The sequence below is a fragment of the Labrus mixtus genome, chromosome 19 (assembly GCF_963584025.1).
Source record: "Labrus mixtus chromosome 19, fLabMix1.1, whole genome shotgun sequence".
Lineage (NCBI taxonomy): Eukaryota > Metazoa > Chordata > Actinopteri > Labriformes > Labridae > Labrus > Labrus mixtus.
Window position 1 is genome coordinate 23,271,918 of NC_083630.1, and position 10,331 is coordinate 23,282,248.

Genomic DNA, 10,331 nt, shown 5'->3' on the forward strand with positions numbered 1-10,331 from the left:
TGTTTTGGTTGGCTGAACGGGCAGGACATCAAACCTGAAGTCTTCTGCATCCTCTCTTTTGGCTTCACTTCCGTACAATAGGAAAAGGTGGAGATGGGTTGGCTATATTTCTATACAGGAAACGATAGAGACGGACGGCCATACAACCATTAGTAATGGTTCCTGCAGGGGGCGCTGGAGTCCCAATCGATGGCGGTCTCCATGCTGGAAATGCTGTCTCAGTCTAACTTTCAGTCGACCTAACGACAGGCTGAGAGCTGGAGCTGAGGCGGGTTTTAAATCTCCTGACCTCCTAGAAGTAGCTGGATCTGAAACTGTGCGTCAGTGGTAATAAATGCCATCAGGTTTGGTGTGTGTATCTGTAGAGCGGGTTCTGACACTCGGCTGTCAATGCCCCCAAAGCGAGCAGGCTGATGATGATCCGTCTGCTCTGTTGATTGTAATGTTTCCTCGCCCATGCTTCGGTGCCTGGTGCATACATTTCCTGGGAATTAGAGCATTGTGATGAACGTTTGATTGGCCCCTGTCTGGCAGCACCTTCCTGTCGTGATGATGACAAATGACTCACATCATGCAAGTACACATGACTGGGTATTTAAATATGCACACACACAAAACGTCAACACAGGAAACCTCGTCCAGGATGCACTTGTTACTTTAACATAAAACAATACATTCATATTTCTGTATTTATTTAAAGTTTGTATTTGTGCTGTCAGCATTAACTAGTTAATCGGGATTAATTAAGGTCGGAAATTAATGCATACATTTTTAAAATCTCGATTAATCGCCTGCTATTTTGTCTCATTTCACTTTAAAATCCTCTCCCACAGCTCAGCTGACGAGCTCAAACTAATATCCACCTCAAACTCTGCTGCGCTTCATCGGATAGTTTGCTCAAATGAACTCTGGTGTGGACCAAAGGAACCGGACTCTGGTCCTCTTAAAAACAGGGGTCTCGGTTCGCCGTATAGGTGAGAACGTGATCCGAACCAAACAAGTGAAAGTGATCCAAAAGCAGTGCATTGTGGGTTGAATTTGCCTGATGTCAAATAGGTATGCAGAGCGTGGCTAACGTTAGCATTGCTAAAAACACCAGCCTTCATTCCTCCTTGCAGGTCTGTGCTAAGTGTGGTCGATATGCCAGTTTAATGTGAAACATATAACTCTCTAATTTATAGATAAAAAATACTGCCAGTCTTCTACTGTCCTGTTGTTTACTTTCAGGTCATAGTGCAGCATTTGGCCGGGTGGCAGCAGCTACCGACCGGAGCTACAGCCCCAACTAGTGGCTGGTGGCTGCAGTACTCAACATTTAACAGGCTTTGGTGCGCTTGACAAAGTTCAGTCTGAAAGCAAACCGAACCAAATGAAAAATGAAACAATGTTGGAACTTTGATCCATGAATCGCACCGTGATCACAACCGAACTTCACAAGTGAAAACAACCTTAGTTCCTTTGAGCTGGTTGACTTCAGTTTGTACTCCTTCACCACTTCCTGTTTCACTGCTTTAGCTCATCTCCCCTACTGTATTTCAAACACTACTACGGTTCATATCCTGGCATTGATATGATGTAATTTGACTGAAAACATTTCTGCTCTCTTCAACAATGTGAGAAAAATAAAATAACGCTGGAGGATGGGAGTCCGCTCTCAGAGACAACTCGCTCCAAACAGCACATCTAAAAAAAAAAAAAAATGATGCACTTTACTGTATTCATTATTATTAATTAAAGTGGAACAATCTACATTTGAGATTACATTTCCCTCCTTACATTTTCCTTCATTTTCACACCTGCTTTTCTTTGAAACGACTCCCTCTGATGGGAGGTCTGCCGCCCACACTGGATTTATTTCTGTGATCAGAGTCAACAGGATTCAGCTCATGTGACGGCTCACACCTCCTGAATCTTCCCACTCGGCACACTGGGATCTAACTAAGTGAATAATCAATACATGAATGCACACAGACGGCTGCTTAAAGAAACGCCCGAGACAATATAATTGTATATGATAAAGAAAGATCTATGAATGATCATTGATCCGCCTTTCTAAACCTTGTGCTAATCTTTACTCTACTCTCGGCTGTGGTTCTTTAGGGAGCCATTCACGCCCATTCATCTTTTTTTTATCACAATTAGAGCTCCTTATTCAAGTTTTACTCCCACTGGGAGTGAAAGAATCAGACGAATTCAAAGCTGATCACTTAATAAATTTGACGTTTACTGTGGAAAGCATTTTTGTTCCATCTCTCCTCTTCTTTATTCTGAAGGGCCTGAATGAGTCTTCCTGGGCTTGTGTAGAGTAAGGTGTTGCTAAGTGCTGCAAACCAAAAGAAAATTCTTAGCAATAAGTGGGCTGTGTTGAGTGGAGTTGGCGTCCACTAAATGTGAATAGAAATAAAAAGAACTCAAGGCAGAGGTTGGTTATGGTGCCCAATGCAAAGTGTTTTGCACACGTTGTAGACATTTATAATCCTTAAAGAATTAAAGGTCCAGTCAGTGAGATGTGTAGTGAGTGAAATGATAAAGGTATCTTACTATCTGATCAGACATTAAGGAAACATCTTCTCTGACAACAATGCAGCAGCCAGTATGCCCGCCTTCTAACTTTAGATTCTGCTCCTGAATGCTCTGGATTTGTTTGGACCAGAGAAGGTAGGCGGTTTTAAGACACCCCCCCACACGGCCGTTTTGGACGCCCCTCGGTTTGCCAGATATGAGAGCAGTTATCAGGTCAAACCAACAGGTGTTGCAGCGATGGAAACACACCTAACAGACATTATGGAGGGAAGGAGAAGTTAAAGTTTGTAACCTAGCAACAATGAGAGCGGGTGAGAAGCGTTTTGAAAAGGAGGTTGTCCGCGCTGCCAGTGCAAGAAAGTCCCTTAACTGATAACTTGACATCTATCTCCACTACATTTTATTTCAGTTAAGCTGCTACGAGTTACTCGTCAGACATAATTCAACATCTCCTCATGTCATTTGAATCTGAATGAAATAGCTTTACGAAAAGTGGAAACTAATGGGCAATCAGCCAGCCGATAGCAGATACATCTGCAGGGTGTTTTTGTCAGAGACACTAATGAAACACTATAGTTGTGTAACAGGCCCCGTATGGAGGAGTGTTGCCAGATTAGATTTGTCCTGTTAATAACAGGGAAATAATGAGACAAAGCAACAGGTAGTGTGTTTCCTTTCCTCGCTTCTGCCAGTCTTTATTTTTATATATATGTTTATGTATTTCAGTTTTACTTAAACTGTATCTTCGTTTTAATTTCTTTCTTCAAAAACATTTTATCCACATTTCAACACACTATGCACAGAAATATAAACTTATACTTCGTCTTATATTACATGTAAACCTTCTCAATACTACAAAATAAATGTTTCTGTGTGTTATTATTCTTTTCACAGAAATAAAATAATTCAGTTCTGCTACTTAAGAGCTTCTTATTAATGCAATACAGTTGCATACAGGTTCATACAGGAGGAGATCAATCCTCGCTTAGCATTATGCTAACATTAGACATGGAAAATCCCATAGAGAAACGGCGAAGCTAGCGGAGTCAGCGCTACACTTTTTACATGAATATAAGTACAAAATATGAAAACAAACAGTCTTCATGAACTCACGGTTACTTTAAGAGATATGCAGGAGCTTTACAAAACAACATGGGAGCTAGGGACAAGCCATGACAGACATACAGTGGCGCCCATATATGTACGTGGCGATGAGCTAAGCTAGCGCTCATGAGCATCATAGCTGGAGTACTTTAAAACCTTAAAAACACATTTAAAACACATTCTGACACACACTTAAGGATGGTGTTAGCTTCTACATGTAATAGAAGAATATAGAGATTCTTTCTGCATCTTGTTGGTTCTTTCAGCTCTGGTGTGGATATATGGAGATAAAACTGTCTTCTAACTAATTGAGATGAACATCATGCAAAAGCCAGAGGTGGAATGGTAACATGGTAGTGCATTGCGTAATAGAAAAAGGCTCCAATTAAGTCTGTTCTGATGCATTACTTTCAGAGAATACCATGGCAACAAGCAAGGCTAAGTGTTGCATTCTCCTATGATGTTCAACATGGGAAAAAAAACAACAACAAAAAGTCCTTTTCCCCCTCACTTAGAATGAAGAATTCCAGTCCTTATGGACCTGTAGTTGGTTTAATGTCTGCCAAGGTGCCACAAGCAGCAGCATACACAACAACATTAAAATGCAACTCAGCTCTTTCCCCTCTGGGAGCTGGTGTGTGTTAACGCTTCTTCCTGCAGCAGAGGTTGTTTCCACATGGTGTTGAAGGCAGCTCTGAGTCCTTGTAAGGTAACACCACTGAGCCAGATTTTCTCCATAAAATCCTAAAGAAAGCCACCGAAAGCCCTGGGTCACGCCGGCTTTCTGATCATCAGGCACGGTAATCAACCACCTTTGTTCCCGCGCAACAGATCTCATTCATATTGTAATGTTCCTTCGAGGGAATTCAAACCACCAACTCTTGCATAATGCGGGCGGTGATAAAACGCAGCCGACATGCACACACAGTCAGACATCAAAGTGATGCGTGCAAACATCCTCTGGTCTGGTGGAGGCGGAGAGCAGCTCTGTAGACTCAATCAGCTGAAAAATGAAAACAAAACAAAAAAAAAGGTGACAACACACACGCGGTCTCTTAGCAGAGCGCCACACGGCTCAGCCAAAAAAAATGAAATCGGCCTCTTCTTGATCCTCTTCGCTCTCTTTCTTGGCTTGCCGTTCCAACAGAAGTGCATCCACTCAGGCATAACATTGCATTTTCTGTGACCTGTGCCAGGCTCCCTTTGGAAATCCAGTCAGGCATTTTACACCTGATACAAACCTCTGAGTATACCACACACAGGTTAGAAGCTACTGGAATTTTTGGCTTTGAAATCCTCAAAATCTTTAATTCCATTTTTTTTAAAATAAATATTATTTTTATTGACATTGTTTTTTTTGTTTTAAAGATTTATTTTTGGGCTCTTTGTGCCTTTAATGTAGAGACAGGACAGTGGATAGAGTCGGAAATCAGGGAGAGAGAGAGAGAGGGGGACGACATGCGGGTAAGGAGCCACAGGCCGGATTCGAACCCGGGCCCACCAATCACTGCACCACCAGCGCCCCTTTTGACATTATTTTAAAGTTTGATATTTTTGGTCAATTTTCAGTCTAACTGGTTAGGACAGCTGAAGAGGGACAGGAAATGGTGGGAGGAGAGAGAGGGAGGATGACATGCAGCACGGGACAGAGGTCGGGTTCCAATCCACGGTCGGCCACCGGTGCAAGGACAATAGAGAACAAACCATATGACGTATTTTTGTAGGCCAACCCGGAAGTAGCATCGCCATGGGGTCTAACCAGAATCCTCCTATGGGATGTTTTCATTGGATTTTGGATCATTGCAGAAAATAATCTCTGTGTTAAACACACGTTTCTGAAGCGTAGGCGTTTTGTTCAGCAGGATAATCTTCACAGACGAACGCCATTTTTATGATGTTTGAAGCGTTAATGCGGCCGACAGAAGTAAAAAGCTAACGTTATGCTACAAGCTAACTACACCACGGTGGGATGATTGTGACGTCACTAGCGTTATGCTTCAGACGATCTCCGATAAACTAATCCACGTAGCTTAATAAATAGTTTACTAACATAATATTCACCTTAACCTAAAGATTAAACCTACAGGAGACATCTCCGACTAGTGAGAGAGTTCCCGCCCTCTGTGTCCGGCGTGATGACGTTTAATGTCCCCGACGACCGCTGTAGTCACATTTAGCCGCTTGTTAGCAACCGCCTTTTTAAAGACGAGTAAAAACTTCACGCTTCACAAGTGGAGGTATTACCTAATGTAGTTTATGTGGTCTAACAAAACACCAACATCTCTTCAGCTTGTGTTAACCACAGACCTTATTTCAGGCGTCTAACCACAAACACATTCAAAATCCCCGTTGACTTTTAGACGTTAGACCCCATGGCGCTCAAATGCTAACTTACTTCCGGGTTTTAGGACTCATTCCTGTGGCGCTCTATAGGCTCTGTACATGTGGCGCGCGACATAACCACTAGGCTCCGATGTGTTTGTCAGATGTATTTAGTGTTGTCATGTCACATGTTTTGAAGAGAAAGCACTCCACAGTGTTTCTATTCATTCTCTTCTGGATGGATTCTTGCTAATGAGAGAAATATGACGAGCATGGGCCAAAGCTAATGAGACTGGTTGAATGACATCTTCACTTTCCTTTTCTTTACCTTTGCACTTCACTTTCACATCCTATAGTCCTACAGTCCCACAGGTTGACTGAAGTAGACACTTCAGGATCTGTCTTTAACTGTCTTGGCTCCATAGCAACAGAGCATAAAGCTGTGCCTGTTCATTTCAGTCTCCTGCACGTAAACGTCTCGACAGCAGACCCCATGTTTCTGTTCTGTTGTCGTCTGTGTTTGAATGCATATATCTCTGAGTGTCTCCCTCATGAACACATGGTGACACTTCCCACTGCGTATACCATTTACGGACTCCAGGCAATCATCTCCTGAATTAGTTTTCTCGCGATTCCCTGCAATCTGGAAATTACAGCACCACCTGCCTGATCTCACCGGGAGCCAGCCCTCTTGTTTCAGCGTTTAGACTCATCTGTCTGTGCAATGTCGATTTTTTTTTTACTTCTCTCAAAGGTCTAACTGCTCTCGCTCTCTCTCTCTCACTCTCTCTCTCTCACACTCTCTCTCTCTCTCTCTCTCTCTCTCTCTCTCTCTCTCTCTCTCACTGTCTGCGTTGGGTTAAACAAATCCACTGGGGTGTAAAATTGAAATGCAGACAGATAGCACTTTTTTTTTTTTTTCACTCAGGCACAACCCAATAACAAAATACTTCTGTTGTCAGGATTGGCGGATAGTGCCCCTATCCACCACTAATACATTAATGCATATGTAAGTTTAATGACTTAAGGCTGTTTAAAGTCTTTATATGTGATTTTTCACACTTAAATATAATATAAATCAAGTATATCCTCTGAAAATAACTCTGTGAGTCATGACTGTCTACAATGGGTGTAACACCCGAGTCCCACTGTCTGTGATGTTTTCAGAGTTTTCAGAGTCCTATCTTCAGTTTGTTTACATCGCCCGGACGGCCGGCTGACTCCTCCCCTCGAGTATAAAAGTTGCTTAATTGAGGGACTAGAGAAAAGAAAAAGAACATACTGTACTCACTGCTTAACTGTGTTTCTAGATCACGCTCATTTCAGGTAAATTTACATGCAGTGTGAAGATACGAGCGTAATAAAGATCGCTAGCATTAGCATGCTAACACAACAATGCACCGCAAGTTGTTTTGGTTTCATGCTGGTGCTCAAGGGCGACATCTGCTGGATCAAAAAATCACATATAAAGCCTTTAACTTTGTACGATAGTGGTATGATAACTGTGTTTAATGTTTGGCCTTATTTGGTTAGCAAAGGAAGACTTACCTAAAAACAAACTGAGTAATGTTAGCTCAGCTTCGCTTCCTGCCCTTCTTGACATACTTTGGTTTATTCTCTAAATGTGAAAGAAACGCTGATTTTTAACATGAAACTGCTTTTGTGATAATATACGAGGAGACCATACCCCCCAACATATGCGCATTCCCTCTAGATAAGTCTGTCCGTTACTTGGATTTACCAACAGCTGTTGAAACATGAAGCCGATGCAGAAGTGTAAAATCCTGCAGTTCCACGAGTGTCCACTAGAGGCTGGCTGCAGAAGCACAGGAAGTCACATACACACCCATTCTAAAAAGCCTGTTTTTACAGCAGAGATTAACATGTTTACAGCCTGGTTAAAAAAAACCCTCTCTGCCAGGCCATGAAAAGATGATAAAAAGTGTGTGGGGTGCATGTCAAACAGATTCAGCAGCCAGCTTCTAGTGGACACTTCAGGAACTGCAGGATTTTACACTTAGGTTGCGGCTTGGTAATAACTTACAGCTTCACTGAGCACACCAGCTAAGGTTATGCATTTAAATATTAAACAGAAATATTCAAAAAATCTAGTTAGCTCTGTCCGTCCTGTTCCGTCTTCAGGCAAAGAAAGGTTTATCAGATTGTATCTCCTCCAGAGCATTTTAGAAATTCCAATTTTCCTTTCTCCGACAATCACGTCTGTTTTGCCCCGAAAACCTGAATTAAAAGCCGGCGAGGAGCAGAACGAGAGAGAGCGAGAGCGAGATCGCTGCACACATTTACATACACACTCACCAGGATCCTCTCCTCCACCATCCCGCTGTGCTGTTTGTGTTTGTATAAAACTGAGCTGTCGCAGAATAACAAGTGGAGCAACAACACAGTCATAGTGGAAGTGGCATTGAGACAGAAGACGCGTTCTTCTTTTTTTTTTTTTGTTAACATGAGAGAGATGAGGAAGTGCAGAGCTTGGTCCTGCAGCTACAAGCCTCGTCTGAATGAACTTTCTCCGTGTTTACATTTAAACTTTCAGGGAAAAGTCAGGTGCAGGTGCAAACATTCATACAGCAGGTGCTTTTTTAAAGACATGCGGCATAGTCTGACAGGTGTGTGTGTGCTTTGAAATATATTAAACTCCTTTGTTATATTTTTCCATCTCCTCAGAGCGTGCAAACACACTACGAGGACATGAGGATGCAGGTTTTTCATATTTCTGCTAAAGCACACGTTTGCCTTCCCCCGAGGCATCGTTTTCTAATCCTATAAGTCAGTTTGGCCAAGCCACATTTTTCACGCATTCTGTTTGGCCTGAAAACACGGACTGGTGTGCTCCTTTGAACAGCAGCAGAGTCTCTCCTGGAACCTGAAATGTGCACGCTGGCAGAGTCAACATACATATAGAGGACACACTGACGTCTGTGTGTAAAATGACCTGCAGTGTTCAGGGAATGATCTTCATGTGGATGTGTTATCATCCAAACTGAACAACACCTTCTTTATGTTTCTCATTTCTGTATGTGTGTTAGTGTGTTAGTGTGTGTGTGTGTGTTTGTGTGTGGCCAACTGCAAATATCTAACAGTGTGCCCCAGAGCAAACTTAAATAGCTGTCTCTCTTTTATTTGCTTTCATGTCAAAGTGCCGAGCTTCACGCCATGAAACACAAATTAAGCAATAGTTTTTTTGTAAATTTTTTATTATCCAAGGCTTCTGTGGAAGAAAAACATGCACACATTGAAAAAAACACAGACACAATTACACATAACACATTCACTACTTTCATGTTTTTTTTTCTAGGTTTGGATAAACAAATGGATTTCTAAGAAAGAGGTAATTGCCCACATGTTTTTTTTTCTCTTCGTCTTTTGAACAGGAAGAATGGAAACAAGGGATGGGAGGTAAACGACACATTTCTGCAACACTTTGCATTACCTGAGCTATAGGTCATCACACATAACAAGACCAGAGAGAGGGGCAAAGGGGGTGTGGGGAAAAAAAGAACCGTCCTCGGGCGGCATGAGGTAATTTCAATACTCGGATCCAGCAGGACGCCACAGGACTCGAGTCAACCAGCGAGTCATGAGATTAAAACATGAGAGAGGTGCTTAGAGGGAACAGCTTCACCATGACTGTCATGTGTTTATAATAGAAGAGTGTCATAATAGTGATTCAGTGTCTATGTCTACATCTCATGCATTTCATCAACACTTTTTTTTAATTCATCTTTTTATCATCTTGTATAGTTTTAATCATTTCTATTTTACAATTGAGGCTTCGTCTTTTCTTATCTTGAAATTGTACAAATTAAACACAGTTCTTACTCATAAGATAAGTCATTAGAAGTCTGTGTGTTAAATTTAAAAGTACAAAATAATGTAGAAGGCTGAGGTCAGATAGAGACTGTATAGGCTTCAATCATCTTTAAAGGTCACATATTATTTAAAATCCTCTTTCACCATGTTCCTCTAACTCTAATATGTGTCTCTAGTCTGTCTACAAACCCCCCCAATGATGAGAAAAGTCCACTTTTCAGAAAATGTGTGCTCAAACAGGCCGTTTGGAGATTTTCCCTTCATGACATCACAAAGGGCAGTAGCCCCTCCCCCAGGTGGGTGACACTCCCACAGCTAGGTGTTTGTTCTGAACCTCTGAGTCTGCCTTCTCACCGTAAACAATAGGATATGGAGCGAGAAAGCCTGAGTACACCCAAGCCCTTCCAGAGAGGGGGCGTGGTCAGACACAGCTAATTTACATATTTAAAGGTACAGACACAGAAACAGCCTGTTCTGAGCAGGGCTGAAATAGAGGGGTTTATAGACATGATCAAATACAGGATCAGAGTGGAATATGTGACCTTGAAATA

The 10,331-nt window shown here is 42.0% G+C and overlaps 1 protein-coding gene across 1 annotated transcript in view; it reads right to left on the reverse strand.

Moving 5' to 3' along the window:
- Positions 1 to 10,331, reverse strand: part of ackr4b (atypical chemokine receptor 4b) — a 393,880-nt gene that overhangs the window by 36,345 nt on the left and 347,204 nt on the right. The gene's annotated exons all lie outside the window — the stretch shown is intronic.